Source organism: Adiantum capillus-veneris, chromosome 14, assembly GCF_014529385.1.
Source record: "Adiantum capillus-veneris isolate H3 chromosome 14, ASM1452938v2, whole genome shotgun sequence".
NCBI classification, from domain to species: Eukaryota; Viridiplantae; Streptophyta; class Polypodiopsida; order Polypodiales; family Pteridaceae; genus Adiantum; species Adiantum capillus-veneris.
The window spans coordinates 59,542,111-59,564,425 of NC_140944.1; the positions used below are offsets into that span (position 1 = coordinate 59,542,111).

General features: G+C 42.4%; 1 pseudogene; it reads right to left on the bottom strand.

Annotated features, from left to right (window-relative positions):
• Positions 1-3,733: 3,733 nt before the first annotated feature.
• LOC147442458 (G-type lectin S-receptor-like serine/threonine-protein kinase SD2-5) lies at positions 3,734-11,335 on the bottom strand (annotated as a pseudogene).
• Positions 11,336-22,315: the final 10,980 nt, after the last annotated feature.

Here is a 22,315-nt window from a genome sequence, read left to right on the forward strand (position 1 = left end):
CCATTCCTACAAGAAAATCACTACAAGAGGTACTTCACATTAGATCGAGTTGTTGCCAATTGTAACTCGTCGAACTCTGACGCTGGCCAACAGGAAGCAATCTTGCAACCCAATAAAGGTGTTCGCAGGCGCTTTGGTCAAGCAGCATATGTGAGGCCACAAGATGTAGCCTTTGACAGCTCAGGGGATGATCATGTAGACCACATTCCCAAACGAGGCAATGTTTGAGCCCAAGATTGATGAAATGATCGATACGATCATGGATTCAAAAAGGCTTATCTATGATGATATGAAGAGTGAAGCCGATACGCCATTGTATGATGGAGCATGTGTGTCTAGATTGAAGGCGCTCCTGGTTCTTCTCAACATGTAGACAAAGTTTGGATGGAGTGACACTAGCATTACAACACTTTTCAAGTGATCTATTACAATGTGTTTACTTTAATAAAAAACTCTAGATGTATAATGACTTGATAGATTACTTACACAATTGTACCGCATTTTTTTGCTGTGTAAATTTCTCAAAGAGCACATACTGCCAGCTGATAATGTGATGCCAGATTCTAGAGAGGAAGCAAGAAAAATTTGCGAAACTTGGGGATGGATTAAATTCGATCCACGCTTGTCCTAACGATTGTATTCTTTTCAGAGGGGAATACATAGACATGGAGAAGTGTCCAAAATGTGATTCCGAGAGATATCGAGTAGATCTCCACGGAAAAAAAATTCCACAAAAGATTTTGCGACATTTTCCTCTGCTTCCTTGCATCAAGAATTTCTTTGAATGTAAGTCCATGGCCGCCCTAGCATCATGGCATGAGGAGAATAAATCTTCGGATGGTGTACTATGGATTCCTGTAGATTGCGTAGCCTGGAAGCATATAGACGAAACATGGTCGGATTTTGCCAGGGAAGCTCAAAATTTGCGCTTAGGCCTGGCTATGGATGGCGTAAATCCAGTTGGTCAAAGATCAACATCTTACAATGTCCGTTGTCATCGTCAACTACAACATTCCCCCGTGGTTGACTACAAAGAAGGGGCACCTATGGCTAAGCTTGATTGTGCCGGGGCGGTATAAAGTGAAGAATATGGATGTGTATCTTTGTCCACTATTGGAAGAGCTACAACAATTGTGGATTGTCATAGAAGTGGTGGATATGAGCCGACACATAGGTCGACGGAATGCTTTGATCAGAGGCATTCTAATGTGGACCATGCATGACTATCCCGGACTAACAGAATGCTCAAGTTTTGCGACACTCAAACTCAAACACTGTAGATCTTGGTTTTTCTCAAGCTTATATATTATCATGTGTATACATGCAGGGCTTCAAACAAGCGGATACAGAGCATGTGTCACATGCGGACTTAGACTGAATGCACGTCGAGCGCCCTCATTGAAGAAGCAAATCTACGAAGGTCATTAAGTGTATCTTCCAGAGAATCCTGTGTTATGCAATGGCTTTTTGGGAAGAGAGCCACCGAGGATATCTGCACAAGCATGGTCAGCATAGAAGGAGATGTGTGATGACGGTTTGCCCCAGGGATGAAGACACTCCCTCTATGGTACGAGTTACCATATTGGCCCCGACTCATGATCAATCACTTGCTCAATCCAATGCACATATTCAAGAATGTGGGTAATCTGCTGTGGGACCATCTGACCGGCAAGAAAGATACTTTGGGAGCCAGGGTTGACCTTAGAAATGTGGATCGTATGGAGCAATATTGGATGTAGACAGCATCCGATGGATCGATAAAACTCCCTAAAGGACCATGGATTTTCACAGGAGTCCAAGAACGCAAAGTAAAAGAGACCATTCGATCTATGCGAACCCCCACTGGTGTAATGCACTCGCTCCGAACGTGTTTTACTAAAGAAGGAAAGCTTACCGGTTTGAAGTCATACGACTGGCATAAAATGTGTCATGTATGTTTGAAGTGGAATATATCATGGTGGGAATTGTGTAACAAATTCGTGTGTGGGCTTTAATATCATTGCTACACGTGTTTTGCAGTTTATTTTATCGGTGGCCATTGAGGGATGTTTGTCTCTTGACGTCCGTAACACAATCTATAAACTTGCAAAGTTGGTGCAATGGCATCTCACAAAAGAAGATTAATGTAGACTCCATACCATTCGCCAAACTAAATGCTGCGGAGGTTGTGTGCATGTTTGAGAAACACTTTCCTACTACGATGCTAACCATTCAGGTGCATCTTCTTGTTCACATAGTTGATGAGGTGGAAATAGCTGGCACAGTACATTCTAGATGGATGTTCTTTTTAGAACATTTCATGAAAATTATCAAGGGATATGTGCGTCAGACGGCACGTCTGGAGGGTATCATGGCAGAAGGTTGGCTGGTATCAGAGTCCCTAGTTTACATTGGAGAGTGGCTAGATGGATTTGATAAAGCCTGAGACACGCTATGGCGAACCATAGATGATGAGTGCATATCTGGAATTGTCGTGTGCAATCTCGGTGTTGAGAAGAAGATGATGGAAGATCTAGAGGCTAAAATCAATTGATTTTGCATGCTTCACAATCCAGTGATGCAAAAGTGGATTTCATAAAATGAGGATGTAAACCAAGAGCGACAAAGGGCACGAATCGAGTGGATACGGAGAAGACGACCACCGATGCACTATCCGACGGGTCTGGAGAGCCTACCAACATTCATGAGCTTAAGATGGTTGCACAACCAATTGAAAAGCGCACAACAGTGCGGTGAAGAAGTGACTGAAAAGGAGTGCGAGTACTCTTGGGTTGTGCGACCAAGGTAAGTTTGCAATGTACAACTAGTGACTTTCTAGATGTTTGAACGGCCACTCATAATATTTTTTGGTTGTAGTATAAGTCATACATACACAGCAGCATGGTGTAAAGGTCAACATTTTAGGGTGGTACGGATCAAAAAAAAGCGTTTTACTCAAGATTGTGGAATCATGGAAAAATTTGAACAGTCTAGTAGACGAAGGTCCTCTGATGTAGATCCTGTGGTGGAGGAACTCACTTACTTCGGCACGCTACAAGAGATTTTGAGGATCGATTATAGAGGATTTTTTTTCGACTTGTCAACGTGCAATGGTTCAAGATAATCATGGAGGGTCTCAACGCTACTGTGCATAGAAGAGAGTCTGGTTTCCTTGAGGTGGATTCAACTAAGAAATGGACTAACCTAAGAGACACTTTCGTACTACCCGAGCATTGTGAACAAGTAAGTATGTAAATAGTTAACATCCAATTTTAGAAGCTATGTGCTTGGAAGCTCTCATGTATAACATTTGATTTACCAATAATATTAATTTCCAGGTAATCTGCAAGTCTGACTGGCTGTGCTAACACCTCTTCTTCACTTGGTGGTGGTGTTACTATTTGCAATATCGACAAGTCTCTAGTGCTCCTCTTAATTTCTTTTATTTTCTTTAGGCGGCAATACGGGAGTCTTCCTTCTAGCTCACACATAGAAGAGGGCACCCGACACCTAGGCAGAGGCTTTTGTCACTAGCTCCACCTACCCTTCTTAAGCTTCCATTAGTACTTCTTTGAAGATGGTGTTTCTCCTTCATCAAGCTCCAAAAGGAAAAAGGCATGGCATACCTTTCCAACAATCATGACCTCCGAAAATCTGACATTGTAGATAGAAGAGTCTCCTTGAAAGACAACACAAAGGATTATATGGCATGCCATACAATAACCACCTCCATGAGCAAAGGTGGTCTATAAAACTACCAACTAGAAATTTCACTGCTTGACATGGAATTTATAGAATTCCAACCAGAAAAATGGACAAGAAAATATTTCTCGCTCCTCTCGTTCAACTTTAAGGATGGTACTAAGTGTTGTAAAGAATGAGGATGCAAGAGAGCTACACAAGACAAGCACAAAGCACACAGAGATGGAAAGCTTCTTCTTCTTCTTCACAGAAAAGAGAGTACAAAATGACTAAGTGCTGAAGCTGAAAAGTAGCACATATGTACATGCGGTCACTAAGTGTGAACTCGCTAGAAGCGTACTAGGCTGGCACTATAAGTGTAGTCCAGCTGTAGAATCACTGGCAGAGATCCTCCGCGTCGGTCACCTAACGCGCCAATGAGTAAATGCCGTAAGCGGCCAAGACCCGTAGTGGATGCCAGCTCAAGGTGTAGAGCTCGACATCTCAACACTCCCCCTCGAGCTCTGCATGTCGCAGAGTCCAAGCATAGTCCGGAAACGTCGAAGCTTCTCAGCTCCGAGGGCCTTGGTAAAGATATCCGCTATCTGCTCCTCTGTGCTGACGTAGACCAAGTCGATGTCGCCTGCCAACACTCGCTCTCGAACGTAGTGGTAATGGACCTCTATGTGTTTGGTCCTAGCATGGAACACTGGGTTCCTAGCCAACTGCATGCTGCTGAGGTTGTCACAATGAATGACAATCTGCTGGTCCACCTGCACTCCCAAGTCCTCAAGTAATGTGTGTAGCCAAGCTACCTCGCACGTCGCAACTGCTGCACCTCTGTACTTGGCCTCTGTGCTCGATAAAGCAACCGTAGGCTACTTTTTGCTGCTCCAAGTAACAGCAGCACTCCCAAAAGAGAACATGAAGCCACTCGTAGATCTCCTATCAACAATGCTACCTGCCCAATCTGCATCTGTATACCCATACAATGCTAATGGTGCATTTGCTGCATAGAACAATGCGTAGTCAAGAGTCCCTTGCACATACCTAAGTGTGCGTCGTACTCCATCCAAATGTGGCTTCCTCGGAAGCTGCATGAACTGACTCTCCAAGCCTACTGTGTAGCTCAAGTCTGGCCTTGTGATAGTCAAGTAGATTAGACTACCCACCATCTTCCTGTACATATTGACATCCTCAACAACATCACCCTTCTCTGCACTCAGCTTTGCATTCACATCCAAGGGAATAGAAATCGGCTTACAATCAGCCATACCATACTTTGACAACACGTCAAAAGCATATTGTCTCTGTGACAGCCATACACCGTCTGGAGTCCTGATCACCTCAATGCCAAGAAAGTAGCGCAACTCACCCAAATCTTTCATTTCAAACTCCTGTTTGAAAAGACCCTTCACATGGTCAATCTCCATAGCATTGTCACCCACAATAATAAGGTCATCTACATATATGGTAATGACCACAATCCCCACATCACTCTCACGTACATAGAGTGAATGATCAGCATGAGCTCTCCTAAAACCAATACTGACAAGATACTTGGCAATCCTGTCATACCATGCTCTAGAGCCCTGCTTCAAACCATACAAAGCTTTGAGAAGTCTGCATACATAATCTGGGTAACCTGGATCGACATAACCAGGTGGCTAATCCATATACACTTCCTCTTGCAACTCACCATTCAAGAAGGCATTCTTTACATCCATTTGATGCATAATCCATCCTCTAGATGCAGCCACTGCTATGACAGCTCTCACAGTCGTCATCTTTGCCACTGGAGCAAAGGTCTCCTCATAGTCTATGCCATACGTCTGTGCATAACCCTTTGCGACCAGCCTTGCCTTGTGACGCTCAATGTTACCATCAGCCTTATGCTTGGTTTTATACACCCATTTACAGCCAATAGCTTTCTTGCGACTTGGCAATGGCACCAACTCCCATGTGTTGTTTGCTTCCAATGCAGCCATCTCTTCATTCATTGCATCATCCCAATGCACATTTCCAACTGCATCCTCAAAACATGTGGGCTCCACATCCTGTATCACCTTAGCCATGTAGGCTTGGTGATGCGCTAGATACCCATCATAAGTCAATTTTTGAACTGGATTTCTGACTCTATTAGATCTGCGCGGTTCTGGGTCACTCCTTTGCCCTCTAGCATCTTCTTGTACTTTCCTTACACCAGGTGTCCTGACAGCCGGAATTCCAAATTCCTCATCAAGACTTTGTTGAGAACCATCTGAATCCATGTCTACATGTGAAAAACCTGATGATGCATCAACCATAAAGGGAGGTTCATCAACCTTTTCCTTTCCTTTTCGTGATACATTCCCTGTACCTGTTGGTGGAGTAACCTGCGTACGTAGTCTACCATTCCATGGTTTCTCAACAGAGCCATGAGAAGAGGACTCTTGTGGTCCACTCAAAACCTGTGACTGTGGCCTCACATTTTGTACAACCACATCATCTTTTACATCAGCCCCAATAGTGCCATGTGCATTACTGTACCAGCTGCTCATCTCATCAAAGACTACATCTCTGCTCACTTGTAATTCTCGTGTAGTAGGATTGTAGCACCTGTACCCCTTTTGTTCAAGGGAATATCCCACAAGAATACATTTCTCTGCTTTAGGATCCAATTTCCTACGCAACTCATCTGGTACATGCACGTAAGCTATGCAGCCAAACACTTTCAAGTGTGCCAAATCAGGCTTTGTACCTGTAAACTTTTCCTCAGGTGTTACATCATGCACCGAAGCTGTAGGTGTCCTGTTCATAATGTACACAGCTGTATTTACAGCTTCAGGCCAGAAATGATGAGGCATGTTCTTCTCATTCATCAATGCACGTGCAACCTCTGCAATGTGCCTGTTTTTCCTTTCTGCGACCCCATTCTGCTGTGGAGTATATTTGCATGTAAACTGCCTGTGTATACCATGCATTCGCAGAAAATCTAAAAAATCATTGGAGAAGTACTCTCCCCCTCCATCTGACCTCAATGTCTTGATTTGCATATCTGTCTCCTTCTCAATCATGACTTTGAAGTCTTGAAAGTGACCAAACACTTCACTTTTGTTACGCATGAAGTAGACCCATACTTTCCTTGTATGGTCATCAATGAAAGAGACATAATACCTGCAACCATGTATACTTGTAGTATCGGTTGGACCCCAAACATCTGTGTGCACCACCTCAAGTGGCTTTTTACATACATTGCGCTCATGTGGAAATGAGCCCTTTGACTGTTTCCCAAACTGGCATGCTGCACACACTTTATGCATACCATCCACCTTGAATTTGGGCAAACCTTTTACAATCTGTTTTGATTGCATGCTGCGCAATCTCTGCTCATTGACATGACCAATGCGTTTGTGCCAAATGTCAACATCAGCCACAACACCTGTGTCCTGTGCAAATAATGCAGCTTTTACCTCAGGCATGTCTACATTCAGCGTAAACATTCTGCCCACACATTTGCCCTCTGTGATCAGCTTACAACCATTCTGGAAATCTTCTACATAACAGCCATTTGGATTGAAGCGAACCTGCAAACCCTGCTCAACCATTTGTCCAACAGAAACAAGATTCTTTGTAATGTTTGGGACATGAAGTACATCTGCTAAGTACTTTGATTTCCCACTCTTCGTATTTAGAGGTATGTCCCCTACATGAGCAATGGGGTGAGCTGTGTCATCTCCTATCTGCACATAGCCTGACACATCTGGTTTGCGCATATCTCTAAACCACTCTCCACGAGACGTCATGTGATTAGAGGCACCTGAATCCACATACCAAACATCATCTTGGGTGGAATTCTCTGCAGTCATTGTATTCATTACATGCTGCATAACAAACATGCGCTCGTTTTTGCTGTCATCTGCATCTCTGCTAGTAGATGCATAGTTGCCATGTTCTCTCTTTCCACTTGCTTTTCCCTTTGGACAGTCACGTGACATGTGACCTCTTTCACCACAAGTCCAACATTCTCTGCTATCTGGAGTATGTTGCTGCCTGCTTGATCCTGCACCACGACCTCTTTGACTCCCCCTGCCTTGAGACTGGTTTCCCCTGCCACCTATATTGTTTTGATTTGATTGACCTTCCAGAAATTGGCCCCTGCAACCCCTTGGGCCTCGACCACGACCTCTACTTCTACCTCTGTTGGAGTTAGAATAGAAGGCCTGTTCAGAATTATTTCTGCCATGAGAAGAAGATGTGTCAAGGTTCTTCTCCTCAAGAATAAGCATAGAAATCAAATCTTGGAACACAGGGATGTCGTCTCTTGTATTCATGGAAGACCTAAAATGTACATACTCATCTCCTAGACCATCCAAGCATGCACGGACAATGTCATCGTCTTCCACTGAGACTTTAATAGATCCAAGAGCCTCAATGATACTCTTGATATTCAAAGCATAATCATTGATGGAGAGGTTGTTCCTCTTAACCTGATTTAGCTCCGACTTTAGTTGAAGCTTCTTGGCCTTGGTGTTCACCTCGAACACTCTGCCTAAGTTTTTCCATGCAATGGCGGGGGTTTCAGCATCCTGTAGATAGCCCATCATGCCATCTGTGATGCTCATAGAAAGCCAATACATCACTTTGCTCTGGCCTTGTTGCCAGTCCCTCAAAGCTTTCCTTTGTTCTGCTGTAGCATTTGCCTCGGGAATCTCTGGTTCCTTTTCATTGTCTCCTTCTACATAGTCCCAATAACCTTTTCCTTTTAGGAAATTTGTTATTCTGAACTTCCATGCAGGGTAGTTATTTTTCTCAAGCTTCTCAGTAACAATCTGACTGAAACCGTCAGACATCTTGAAGCACTAAGACAAAATAGCTGCAATCTGCAAAAACCTACAAATCTGCTGAACCTGCTATCGTGGTTCTTGTAACACTTTCTACACTCAATGAGTGTCCACAATCAAGCGTACATACAACCACTGTACTTGTACAGTAAATCTCTGTATACTGCACTTTGGAGACCTGTTCAGAAACTTGTGCGAAAAACTTTTGCATCTGGTCGTGGATTGCAAACGAAGGGATTGTGATGCTCTTGCTCTCTTAGCCTCTCTTGCCTGCACCAGGCTCTGATACCATGTAAAGAATGAGGATGCAAGAGAGCTACACAAGACAAGCACAAAGCACACAGAGATGGAAAGCTTCTTCTTCTTCTTCACAGAAAAGAGAGTACAAAATGACTAAGTGCTGAAGCTGAAAAGTAGCACATATGTACATGCGGTCACTAAGTGTGAACTCGCTAGAAGCGTACTAGGCTGGCACTATAAGTGTAGTCCAGCTATAGAATCACTGGCAGAGATCCTCCGTGTCGGTCACCTAACGCGCCAGTGAGTAAATGCCGTAAGCGGCCAAGACCCGTAGTGGATGCCAGCTCAAGGTGTAGAGCTCGACATCTCAACAAGTGTGAGATTTCAAAAATGTCATCCAGCATCCTAACAACAGCCATCATGCTCAGGCGATTTCTTGGATCCACCTGCACACAAGCAAGAGCTAGCATCAGCACACGCAAGAAGATACCACTAGGAACACCATCGTAGGGTAAATGACCATCCATAATCTTTGATTCCACAAGGGAGGCATCTATAGTGTCACAATCCAAAACCTTGTTGTGGGCAATAGAAGTAAGCGTTGTACTATCTTTGACAGCGAATATTGTCTTCATAACCCATGTGGGTAGATGCCCATATTCTGGATCTATGCATCTCTTCCCTGTTAAAAACTCCAGCAATACTACCCCATAACTATACACATCTGATTTTGTTGTGATGCTTGCATCTTGTAGCCACTCTGGAGCAAGATACCCCCTTGTTCCTTTCAATTTTGTCATAGAAAATCTTTGGGTGTCGCTTCCTGTCAACTTGGCAAAACCAAAGTCTCCAACCTTGGCATAGAAACCATGAGCCAACAGTATGTTTGCCGACTTCACATCACAATGCACAATGTGCTCAGCTGCCAAGTGATGCAGGTATTCCAAACCTTTTGCAATATCTAATGCTATGTGACATCTTTTCTCCCAATCAAGGAGCTCGATTGATGACCTTCCACAAGCAATAGAGCTGCTTTCTTCAGCTTGCAGCTTATTAATATAAAGCCATCTATCCAAGGAACCTCTTGGCATGAACTCAAATACAAGCAACCGTGCATTCTTCTCCATGCAGAAGCCTTTTAGAGTGACCAGATTGACGTGTGACACACTACCTAAGGTAGAAACCTCTGCTTTGCATTGCTCATCCATGGTGGACAATGCAGAAGCTCCAGCTTGATCGAGCCTTTTTATTGCCACTTTGCCAATACCTGTGGGCACGTTCAAAACCCTTCATAAACAGATCCGAACCCTCCCATTCCGAGCCTGTTAGAGAAGTTTTTGGTTGCAACTTCCAACTCCTTGTAGTGAATCGCGGAGGTAGTTTGAATATGTCTTGCAAAAATTGATTTTGGGATTGAATGTGAATGTAGCGAACATGCCACTGAAACCTCCAAAATAGCATCAAGAAAACCACAATGGAAATGAGTGAAGCACCCCCAATGGTAGCACTTACAATGATGGGAGTGGCAGAACGAGAGCTTCTGCCCACTACAATAATTTTAAGGAACATGACCTGGATTGTTGCTTTGTTGGGAGAAGGCAGACCAACTGTGTAGAGGATAGGGAATATAAAAACCCTAGGAGCTAGAGACCTGGATCCTCCACCCAACCACCCATACTTATAGGCTCTTAGCTCTAGGATCCCCTGTCCACACTGCTAGCTGGCCCGTGGCCGGGGTTCGTGACCCCCCTTTAGGGTAGGGCCCTGCCCGTAGGACCCGTGTCCTGACATTACGTACTCCCCCCTTTGGAAGAGTTTTCGTCCTCAAAAACACAAGTGGTTGTATCTTCATAAGAACACTAATGTTTTCCACCGTGGCATCCCTCATGGATCCAACGGTTTGTTGAATCGGAACCCGGTTCATTGGGAGGTTCAATGAAATCAAGAATAACATCTGGATTTTCCACATTGTTGACCCTGTACAACCGTCTTGGTTAACTGACCCATAACCAACATAATGTGAAGACTCCATTTAAAACTCATTTGAGTATGTTAAACGAGTTATCCTAACTAAGATGTGTCTAGATGCATACCCAGGTTTCAGACTTTCTGAAGGTACTTGAATGTGCAATATAACCTCGGCTCATCTTTCCATGAAAGTACTATGCTGACATACTCATCAGCAGTAACCAAGTCCTTGACTTGCTATGGTTTCTTGCCAGTAGCCAACCCCATCAAAACTGATGATTAAGGTTGATAACTTGAGAATAATAGGCAAAGACTAAAACTAGTCGTAACATGCCTTTCATCATATGAAGCAAACTCCAAACTAGAAAGGTAACCGATCCAGTTGTTTCGCTTCTTGCTAATGTATGCACTTAGCATATCCTTTAGCATGGTTTACTAACGTATGCACTTTGCATATCCTTTAGCATGGTTTACTAACGTATGCACTTTGCATATCCTTTAGCACTAAATAGAATGCTTGTAAGATGCCCATCCTACGCGGGATGAATAACAGCAGTAAGGGTGAGGTACTTCCCCCAACCACTTATAGACAGTCTTCCACGACTGATGATAAACCATGACTCAAACACTGAGTAGCCAACCATATACTCGATATGGAATGGAGACAACCAACTAGGTTGAAAGCAGATTGGAGTTTCAAGCATCCAATCACAAACACCCATACTTAGCCATCACCTTGTATGGCAGGGTGTAAACTCATACTAAATCCGCAAGAGAAATTGCACTGACCGTGCAAAAAATTACAGAAACAATAAAGTCCATGAATTTGCATGCCGCTCTGAATAAATTTGTGTTAAACACTAGGGCCCATAACACCTAGTGTGCATGCATTTAACACAAACATATCCGAACCGCAATTCCATGACGAGACTTTCCACTATACTTATGTGAAAATCTTGCAACAAAAGTTGGACCATAATAGAAAGTGACAACCCGGTCACACCTAGGAACCAACCATGAGACCCTCTCATGAACGTAGCATACTTTGCAGCAAAAGTTGGACAATAATAGAATGTGACAACCCGGTCACACCTAGGTACCAACCATGAGACATTCTCATGAACGTAGCAGACTTTTCTATATGTAGAAACAACCCTCCGTTAAGGTGGTTTCATAGCACTTGTAATCACAACAAGTCTGTACTTAGTACCCGATAATTTTTGGCCACTGAAATTGTACCTGATACTGTGTGCTTTGAATGGTCTAATGAACGAATGCGACCAGCACCTAGGGACTTCGTCTCGACACATCATTAAGAATTGGGCGCCAGTGTCATTCCCAGAGACTCATATTCTCCACATGTGGAATATGTCTCAAGTAAGGATGTCAGGAAAAGTGACATCCATCAAGTACGAGTTGTACTTGTGTGTGGAGGTAACTGATAACACTCTGCGACAAGAGTGAGAGGGACCCTCATTATCATGCTCCACACTGGCTAAACCGAACTCCTTGAGTTCCTAGACCATGTTGTATCCCATGTGACAATATGTGCCAAATCAAACCCTACAAGTAGGTTCGTAACATCATAAGGCAAAAAGGTAGATTGAACACTTGGTCCAAATTACTTTGTGCCGACATGCCCTTGGCATTAAGTTATGTGGCTCTGGCAGGTAATATTTCATCCTACAAAGTCTGCATCAAACTGGTGATACGTCATAGAGGTATCCCCTCGTAGTGCACAGACGTATGAAGGCTACCATGTGCCAATCACAACGGCATCAATGGAGGAGATCGGAGAAGATGCTCAGTTAGAAGCCCCTGAGGTGGTGCCAGACGAACATCAAGCTACTACTCTAATGGTCTTTGCATCCACTCCAGGTACGTATGCTCTAGGTATGTTCTCACAAGCAGGGACGACGAGCACTGCGATGGAGATTAAAGCTGCAATCGCAAAGGAAGTGATCTGTCTCTTCTCATAGATGCTGCTCGTCCCACCGCTAGATCTAGTTGATCGGGTGAAAGAGACAATAAGAAGCACTACTACTGATTCTTAGCGTCTCTTTCACCCGATCAACTAGATTTAGTTGCACCGGGAGCACAATGCTTTTACAAATTCACATAACTTAAACAAAATATCTCTACACACGAATCCCTCCCAAAACTTCAACGAAATCTCTCTACACAGGAATACCTCCCCCTTTATGAGTCCTCTCTCTCTCTCTCTCTCTCTCTCTCTCTCTCTCTCTCTCTCTCTACTTGTCCATGTTTTCTTCTCCATTCATTCAATATTAAGATTAAGTGTTCGTGTGTTTAATGCAGGTATGGATGATGAGTTTCTTTCTTCTTTATCACCCCAGCAGAGGTAGTGGTACGTGGATCGTCATCGCTCTGGAGCACCATCACGCGTTCCTACTCCTTCACCGTCTCCCTCTGTTTCGGAGCACTCAACGCGCTTTGAAGCTTCGATGTCAACGAGACAATCTTCACACTCGTTTAGGCACCGCCGCTCTAGTGGTGGCACCAGCGGTTGTTGTGGGGATGCCGCCACCGATGCCTCAACACAGCCTCGTGTTCGATGAGGCTCTTTACCCTCCCCTTATTTTCCCGCCGCCACACCAGCCACGACATCGCCATCTACGCGAGGTTTTGCACGATTGACGGCCGTTCCTAGCAGCTACACACCACTATCTACTCCTCCAAGAGTCACCCCAGTCGACACTCCTCGCTTCGGGGCCCAGACTTTAGTGGAGACACCTGACGTCCGTACCCCCATCGACACGCCGCTAGAGACCCCTACCGGGACACCCAGGTTCACGCATCACCGGCGAGAGGGCTTGCCTTACTCCGTCGACTTCAGCGGCGGCATCATCTTGGATGATGAAGGCAAGAAGGTGATCTCGCGCATGCGCGGTCTTTGCTCTCAGGTGTTTAGACACTACATACTAAACACCTGGAGTGAAGTACCAAGTGATTCAAAAGATAGAGTCATCAGCATGCTGCATGACGAGTTTCCCGTTTCAACACAGAATGAACGCTTTAATGAAGACATGATGAAGGTTTGAATGCGCGAATACTTCAAGCACAAGTGTTTTGAAGTACAAAAAGCAATAAAGCATGGGTGGAATAGAGCAGATTGGCTGGCCAAAGAAGATTGAAAGAATGCAAAGAAAGCAAAACTCAAGAATCCTGACAAGTGGAAGCAACAAAAGGAGGTAGCCAAAGCGCGAGTAGAGGCAGGGAGCTTGCACCACTTGGGGAGCGGCGGGCGGGCATCATTTGAGGCCGATTTTGTAAGTGTTTTTGCATTGCTCTTTAGGTTTGATAGTTTAGGGTTTAGGGGTTTTTAAATTCTAACATAATGGATTCTTTGTATGTTTTGATAGTGGTCGATGACAGGACTTGACCCCACACCGTACGAGCACGAGTACGCAGGCAGGGAGGGCTTAAATGCCCTGATTGACATTCTGAGTTCTCGCGGCGGCATGGTTAGTATTAGGGTTTACTCTTTTCTATTTGTTGTATTGTTTTGTAAATTATATGTTTATACTTACAGAAAGCTGTCTTATTGGTTTTGTTTTGCAGAATCCGATAGATACACCGCTTGGACGTGATGAGACGTCTAATTAGACGATGCCAGTCTAGCCGTAGCTAGATAGCATTAATTTCCTATTGTCATAGCATATGTATCATGAGATGACGTGTATACATCTTTTTGTAACTATTGGAAAACCATGTATATTTTCTCAATAATGACAATGGTGTTGTAACTATTACATTTGCAAAGTTTAACAATCAAGTGATTTTGCCTATGATGTGTACAATTGTCATTGATTTACTTTCATCAATTTACTTTTGTCACTTTTGTATCTTTATTCTGCAAACAATACTATGGATGATGGAGTTAATGGTTATATTGTCTTGTGGGTGACTACTTTGGGTCTATTCTAAGCTTGCGCTTTCTCTGAAAGGTGAATCTGGGCTTATCTTGAATTCATTTAGGTTTACTCTATTATTGAAACATTCAATATGGTTGATGGATGCCCTGCCACCAAAATTTTTTACTCTCGAGCGTCGCTATATAAGGCTCTGCAGCGTCGCTATGAACGTTGCTATAGGTGGCCTGTAAGCGTCGCTATGGTCATTGCTATATACATCACTATATAGCGTTGTCCATAGTGATGCTTATAGCGACGTTCTCGTATTGACGCTGTTAGCGACGGTCTTAGCGACGCCGGGGAGTATAAAAACCCAATGTATTTTCATCGCTAACAGCGTCACAAGTGCACACAACCTCTTGTAGTGAATCCATGTAGATAAAGGGAAATTGCTAAATCTAGTCACAGCCTTGTTGTAACGAGAAGCAAACCAAGCTTTGGAAGCATATGTGTATCCCTTGGATGAGAATCATTTCGAAAACAATTCAAAATTGAAATTGAAACAACAAAATGAGTACCTAGAATCTTGTCGGATACACCACTATGGCTCATCATACACCAAAAAATCTCCAATAAATGCCTTGGATATAGGTGAGAGGAATCCAACCCTATTGTGGCATACACAATTTGCACAAAGGATTTGAGTCTATCCCCCAATTTCTTGCTCAATGCAAAGCACGAGCATATCTCTTCAATGGGGGCACATTGATTATGGTATACTCAAAGACGCACGTTGAATCGAGACCATTTCTTACTCAAGTCGTGCTTGATTTTGGTCTTCAAACCAAGAATTGATCTTTGGACAACCAAATTTTGCTAAACAAAGCCTTGGTGGGTTTTACGTCTTTGACAAGCCATGCCGGGACGCAAATTTGATAGCAACATTGTTTGCACAAGCCTTGCTTGTGCCTTGATACAACATGTTCTTGAAGAAAGTAATATCTAAAATTTAAATCTATCACTCACCTCGTAAATGTACTCGAGCAACTGCTTGTGCAGAGTGTCTAAGCTCGGATGATCCTTGAATTGATCATCAATATCAGTGTTTCCCAATAGTTTCCAAGTACCTGTGATCTTTGTGATGATCGTGGTCAATTGAGATGCACGATCAGACACCCTACATGGGAGAAGCCGTGCTTCTTATGTAGAGGGTCGTGTCCTAACCGTTGAGGTTATGGCCTTGCCAAAACTATGGTAAGAGCCACACCAAAGACCATTACTTGCCGGAACATACTACCATGCAAATGCCGGGACTGTCCACATCTCCAAGCATGCAAATGTCAAAGTTGTTCTCTCAACATGGGATGCAAAGCTTGACCTCTGGTGCCATTGTTTCCCCCAAAACACTTCTCCAAGCATTCTCCGTTGTTCATGGACGTGGGCCTGCGTCCTTAGTTGTGGTAAGGGTGCCAAAATTAGGGCACCCTAATAGCCTCAATGTTAGAGTGCAAATTGGGTCCAATTGTTAATAGAACCAATTGAAGCCACTAAGAGTGGGTTGATCCCCTCCTTTGAAGAGTGATTTTTTTTTTGGGAGATTAGCTTAATTGAATTAAAAGTAAGGGAAAAATACAAGTGTCCCTAAGGCAGGATAGGGGCCATCCTGGATGAGAGAGAACAACTCAAAGGGGGAAGAAAAAACATGGGGAAATTTCATAATGACAAAAGGGAACAATATCTCAAAATCAAACACATCCTGGAGGGTTCATATAGGGAGAAGATAACATTTCTCCATCTTTGCCATTTGACGATCTTCTCAATCTCTTTGACCTCAATGTTTGTAGCTGAAGAGACCATACTATAAACCTCTTTCACATACTCTATTGCCTTTTTATTTGAAGAGTGATTTTTGCATTTGTTGTAAGTTGTTCATTCTGGGATAGCATAGGGTAAAAAATCCCTAAGGCTCAAAGATCAAAGTAGAGCATGTGTAGCATTATACCTAGCAAATTATCTATCCATAATCTTTCCCTACTGCAACTTATTATACTTAAAAAGTATACCTAATGGATTCAAAAAAATTATATTCACTAGAGTGCAAGGACACTCTAAAGAGAAGAAAACTCTAAAGGAAAAACAAGCAAAGAAAAACACAAAATGTATCAAGGTGCACTCAACCATATCCATTTATATGGACACAAAGAGTTTTGACTTTCACTTCCATGAGTCTTTTCATTTCCTAAACTCACCCTTGACTTATGCACTCAAGATGTTTTGAAAGGCTTTTTAATAGTGCTTTTAAAAATTTACAATGTGCAGTAAAAACAAAAGTTGGCTTCCTTTTTACTTTAACTTCCAAATAATAGGTATAGTGCCCTTCTATTGGTTTTTTATTTTTTCAAAATAAATACAATTTTGTAGATTTTTCCCAAAACAATGGCATTAACTTATAATTTGTAGAAATTCATGTTGCTCTATGAAATGCCCTTGGAAACTGCATAGCTGAATCCTCCTCCCTACCTCCCTATATATAGGCCCTTGGCCTTGTAGGATTCTTTGTCCATATAACAGTTGGCCCTTGTCCCCTGGTCCGTGACACCCCAGGGTTTCCCTTGGCATTACATTACTCCCCCCTTCGAGAAGCATTTTTGTCCTCGAAAACAAAAGTGGTGATAGCGTCATAAAGAACACCAAAGTTTTTGGCAATGGCATCCTTCATGGATCCAACTCTCCTTTTGACCAAAGCACGGTTCAATAGGAGGGTTCAATGCAATCGAGAAGAGCATCTTGATTTTTCACATTGTTGTCCCTTTGTCACCATCTTATGTAACCGGACCATAACCAACATAGTGTATAGACTCTATTTAGAACTTGCTTGAGTGTACTAAATGAGTTATCATGATTAAGATGTACCCAAAAGAGTACCTCTTTTCACTTTTTATGAAAGTATCTAGTTGACATAACTCATCAGCAAAGTGTAAGTCGTTGACTTGTTATCAATCTTCATCAGTAAACAACCCCACCATAACTAGTGTTCAAGGTTGAGAACCTGACTTAAACATGAAGAGACTAAACCTAGTTGCAAACATGCTTTACCTTATGGTAAGCAACTCCAACTAGAGTGATACATGCTTTTTAATTGGATTGCTTGGTGCTAACATACGCACTTTGCATATCCTTTAGCACAAGATTACACTTGTAGTCTGTCTATCCCCTTTGGATAAATGACAGAAAATATTCCAAAATGACCGGTAAACAGGGTCACAATGCCTTACAACATGGATGAGGAATCAACAATGTTATTAATAACCATCTTCGTTAACTTGAAATATCCACAAGCACCCAAACCAAGCCATGACCTCTATTAGTGATTGTTAGATCTATGTCATGAATGTGCATGCCGCTCCAAATCACCCTTTGCTAAACATTAGAGCCTGTAATACCTAGTGTGCATGCATTTAGCAAAAATAAATCCGAACCTGCATATCCATGATCATACTTGCCAATACTTATGGCGAATATGATGCTCATAATGATTGAGAAAACATATACAATTTAATCAGTCTATTGACAAACACCCATACCTAGTGTGCATCTCGTATGGTAATTGATAGATCCACAATAAATCTCATAGAAACACTGCACCTGTGGTGTCGTAAGTTACCTTGTCCATAATTTGCATGCTGCTCCAAGCAAGCCTTTGTTAAGCACTAGGGCTCATAACACATAGTGTGCATGCATTTGAAACAAACCTCTATGAACCCGCAATTTCATGCCTAGGATTTCTACGATAACTATGTGAAAATCTTGCGTCAAAATTTGGATGGCATAGGAGAATGTGAAAACTCAATCAAACATTAACCGAACATAGCCGTGCTATATATGTAAACAACCATCCGTCAAGGTTATTTACCGTAGTTGCAACCTCAATAAGTCCGTACTTAGTACCCGTCGATAATTTTTGGCCACTGAAATTGGTCCTGATACTATGTGCTCAAAATGGTCCAAAAAACTAATGTAATCAGCACCTAGGGACTCTGTCGCAACACATCATTAGGAAACAGGCGCCAATGTCAGTCCCAGAGACTCATATTCTCCACATGCGGAATATGTCGCATAAAACGATGTTAGAAAAAGTACCATCTAACAAGTACAAGATGTACTTGTGTGTGGAGGTAACTATAAACACTCGATGATATGAGTGAGAGGGACCCTCCTATACTTGCTCCACACTGGCTAAACCAAACTCCCTGAGTTCCTAGACCATGTTTCTCACCGCATGATTAAGAACATGTGCCAAACAAAACCATACCATATAGGCCTATCACTGCAAAGTGTAGAAATTGATTGGTACACTACTTTCCCAAAGTGTTTTGCTCATACATGACCTTGTCATGTGTTTGTTGATCAAAATGGAAGAAGCATATACATCCCATTTTGGGAACACTGAATCAAAGCATATACAAACATGAGAAAACAACCAAAGTACATGCTGAGATTAAGTTAGAAACATACCGTGGAGTACCAAAGCCCTACTTCAAAGGGCCTAGTACTGACACACACTGTCAACTATACACTAAAGAAAAATTAGTGAATAGATAGAGAGAGTTACCTAATGATCTTTGCTCTTATCTTGGCAATCTAAAACCAGTGGGTAGATTCCAAGTGATACGACGAATACCCCTTGGCAGATGAGAAGATCTTTCCTTGAAAGTGCAAGTGTGAAGGTTCAAGAATTGACCATCAACACTTTATGAGTGACTTAGTAATCACGAGTTGGGTCTTACCCCAAAATTATGATCTTATAGACACTCTCAATGATATAGACAAAACAAGAGATCCGCTCAAGTTGGAATCGTCTTCACAACTATATCTTTTCTAGACCTAAAAGTCCATAATCTTGGGTTTTTTGAGAGAAATCGTGCTGTCTAAAATGTCTGCTTCATCTATACACCTTGGTAGAGATAAGCCTTTATGAGTTTAAGACTTTCCAAAACTCAACTTGATCTTCACACTAAAAGTATGTAGTGCTAAAATAACACCCAAAAAATCACTAATGACAAGACTCTTGCTTGTCCATTAGAATCGATAAATACTTAACTGGATAGAATTTTTTGATCTTGATATCAATCATTGATGGGTTACAAACAGATAGCTCTTAGCCATACAAAAGTATATGATGCGTAGCCCTTATAAAATTGATGGCTCTTAGCCCTTCGTTTTATCAGACCAACTTAGAAAGATTTTAGTAAGATCATGCCTAATTTCACTATCCCGTTACAAAATTAGGAGAGAGAGAGAGAGAGAGAGAGAGAGAATGCTAGGATGAGGAAAATCTCTTATTCGACTATGGCGTGTACGCTTTGTGCATGCTTCTCTGCATACAATGTATGTTTCATAGCTTATCCTATAAGCATACAATAGTCTGCTTATACAATGCTCTCTCATAAAGATGTAGCAAAAAACATCAGACCCACCTACCTTCGATGTGATCGTGATTGTATCAGAATGACTTACTTTTGGCACTTCGCCCATGAATTAAGTTTGCGTGATGAAATCATTTTAAAGAGTCAATATCTTTGATAGAGTAATTCGTGTTATAGCGGAAGCGTAAACCATGATTGACTTGCTACCTGACTGGCATGTCATGTATGAAAAGGTGCAAAGCCCTAGGCTACAATGATGGCCTAAAGAGTTTGATCTGATAGCAAAAGTGCCTTGCACAATCTATACTGGCCTAGATACATCACAATTCAACATTGGCATACGTAAAATGTGAGCTTATATCCCTATATTGCCAAAATCCCAAATGTTAAGTATGGAGCGTGATTCACCCCTTGTAACTTTTAGACTTAAAAATGCACATTGTAAGGCCCCCATTATGAGGAGAAGTTATCGTGCGTAATAAAAATCACTCGTCAGAAAACCAAAGAATCACATCGGAATATTCCTTTTTTGCCAAAATATTATTGCCCGACGACAATCGAAAGTGATCGTAAAACGGCTGGTCGGTTGGCCAGTGGTGGCTGATAGTCAATGGCCGCTGGCCGGTGGTCAAAAGTCTAGCCGATTTCTAGGCGGACTTGTCTTCTCAAGGGCGACCACACATGGGCGCATGGGAGGATTCAACTTGGACTTGTCTGTACACAAGGGTGGATACACATGGCTGCCTCTCATGAGAGAGGGCAATCCTTTTTGCCTACAAAAGGAGGCCTCTTCTACACACAAAACACATTGTCGTGCATTGTGAAGTTGATGAAACAAGGTGTGTGTGAGGTGGTGAGAGTGAAGCAAGGTGGGAGCTTCATCAAGGGCATAATCCCTTTGTAACCTACTTTTAGTTTAAAGTACTAAAGCCATTGAGTGGCTGCTTTCCCGTGGACGTATCCCTCATTGGGTGAACTACGTATATTGTGTGCTCTCTCTCTATCTCCCTCTCTCTCTCTCTAATCTCTCTTGTGTGTGAGAATTATATCTCTCCATTAAAAAATCTACATTATATCTACTTAGCTATGCCATATTTCCTAACACCAAACCTATGCGCCATTGCCCTTGATCTCAAGCCAATGGGAAATACCTAGGTACGGATTAGAAGCCTTGCTTCTCGTGAATTTGGTCAAAGCACTTTGCTTTGCACAAAAGTGCTTTGCATAGTAAGAAATATTTTTGCAAAATAAAGGTTAAAATGCAAAAAAACAAGAATAGCTTGAAAGTTGTAACCTTGTTGCCCACTTGTGTGGTAATTCAAAAGTAAAAAGCTTGTTCAAATTTGGGTGATAGCCATATCTACTGCTCACGTGAGTTATCATATGTACCATGTGTGCCCTCTTGGCACGTAATAACTTGCAGACACCTTGGCAAGTTCCTCCAAGTTCGTATGCTAATAGCATATTCCAAACTTTGGAAACCTCGATGCCACATGCAAAAATTGAATCCTTGCTTCACATAAGTACTCATGGATTTCTTGTGCTCATAGCTGACATATACTCTTGCCAACTAATAGATGTCATAACAAAAGAAAGTCAATCTTGTCAAGCATTCACAGAGAATCGACCTTGTCGAATTGTATATCGTATTGAAAAGTAGAAAAATACTTGCAAGGTATGTACCTCGTACCTGTTTGGCTTGATTACTGATGTATTTGACCATATAGGTTTGTCTTCATCGAGGAAAACTTCAAAAAACTTTTCCGAGGGACTGTCTTAGCAAAATTGCAAATGTAGAACACAAAAATAGAGAAACCCTTGTCGGCTTCTCAATTTATAACAAGTGGTTGGCAATGTTGAGTAACTTTGTCGTCTTGAGTTCAATTCTCAATGAAAGCAAATTTTCAATGGGCCACGATGAGTAACTTGGCAGCCTTAACTTGCCTTACTTCAATTGGATGACTTACCAACCTGTGAGGCCTTGCCTTTGCATGATATATTTCCCATCTCGAGTGTGGCTCATAGCCATTGCACGTCTTACGCGATCGATGGAAAACTCCATAGTGCACATTGCCTTTGGAGTAGCTCCCTCTTGCGGTAGCATACCATCCCACTTGTAAGACCGTGCATGATGCCATAACAATTGAACGAATTCTCAACAAAGATAAAAGATCAAGCGTACCTTAAGAAGTGCGTACTTCAACTTGTAGTGTCGGCCACATGGCTAGTGCTTTGCTTCGGACCGCTGTTGGTTTGCCCTCTAGTGCACTTTCCTTCATTTCCCTACTCTTTGGCAGCTTCAATCTTGTTTGTAGTTTGGGAT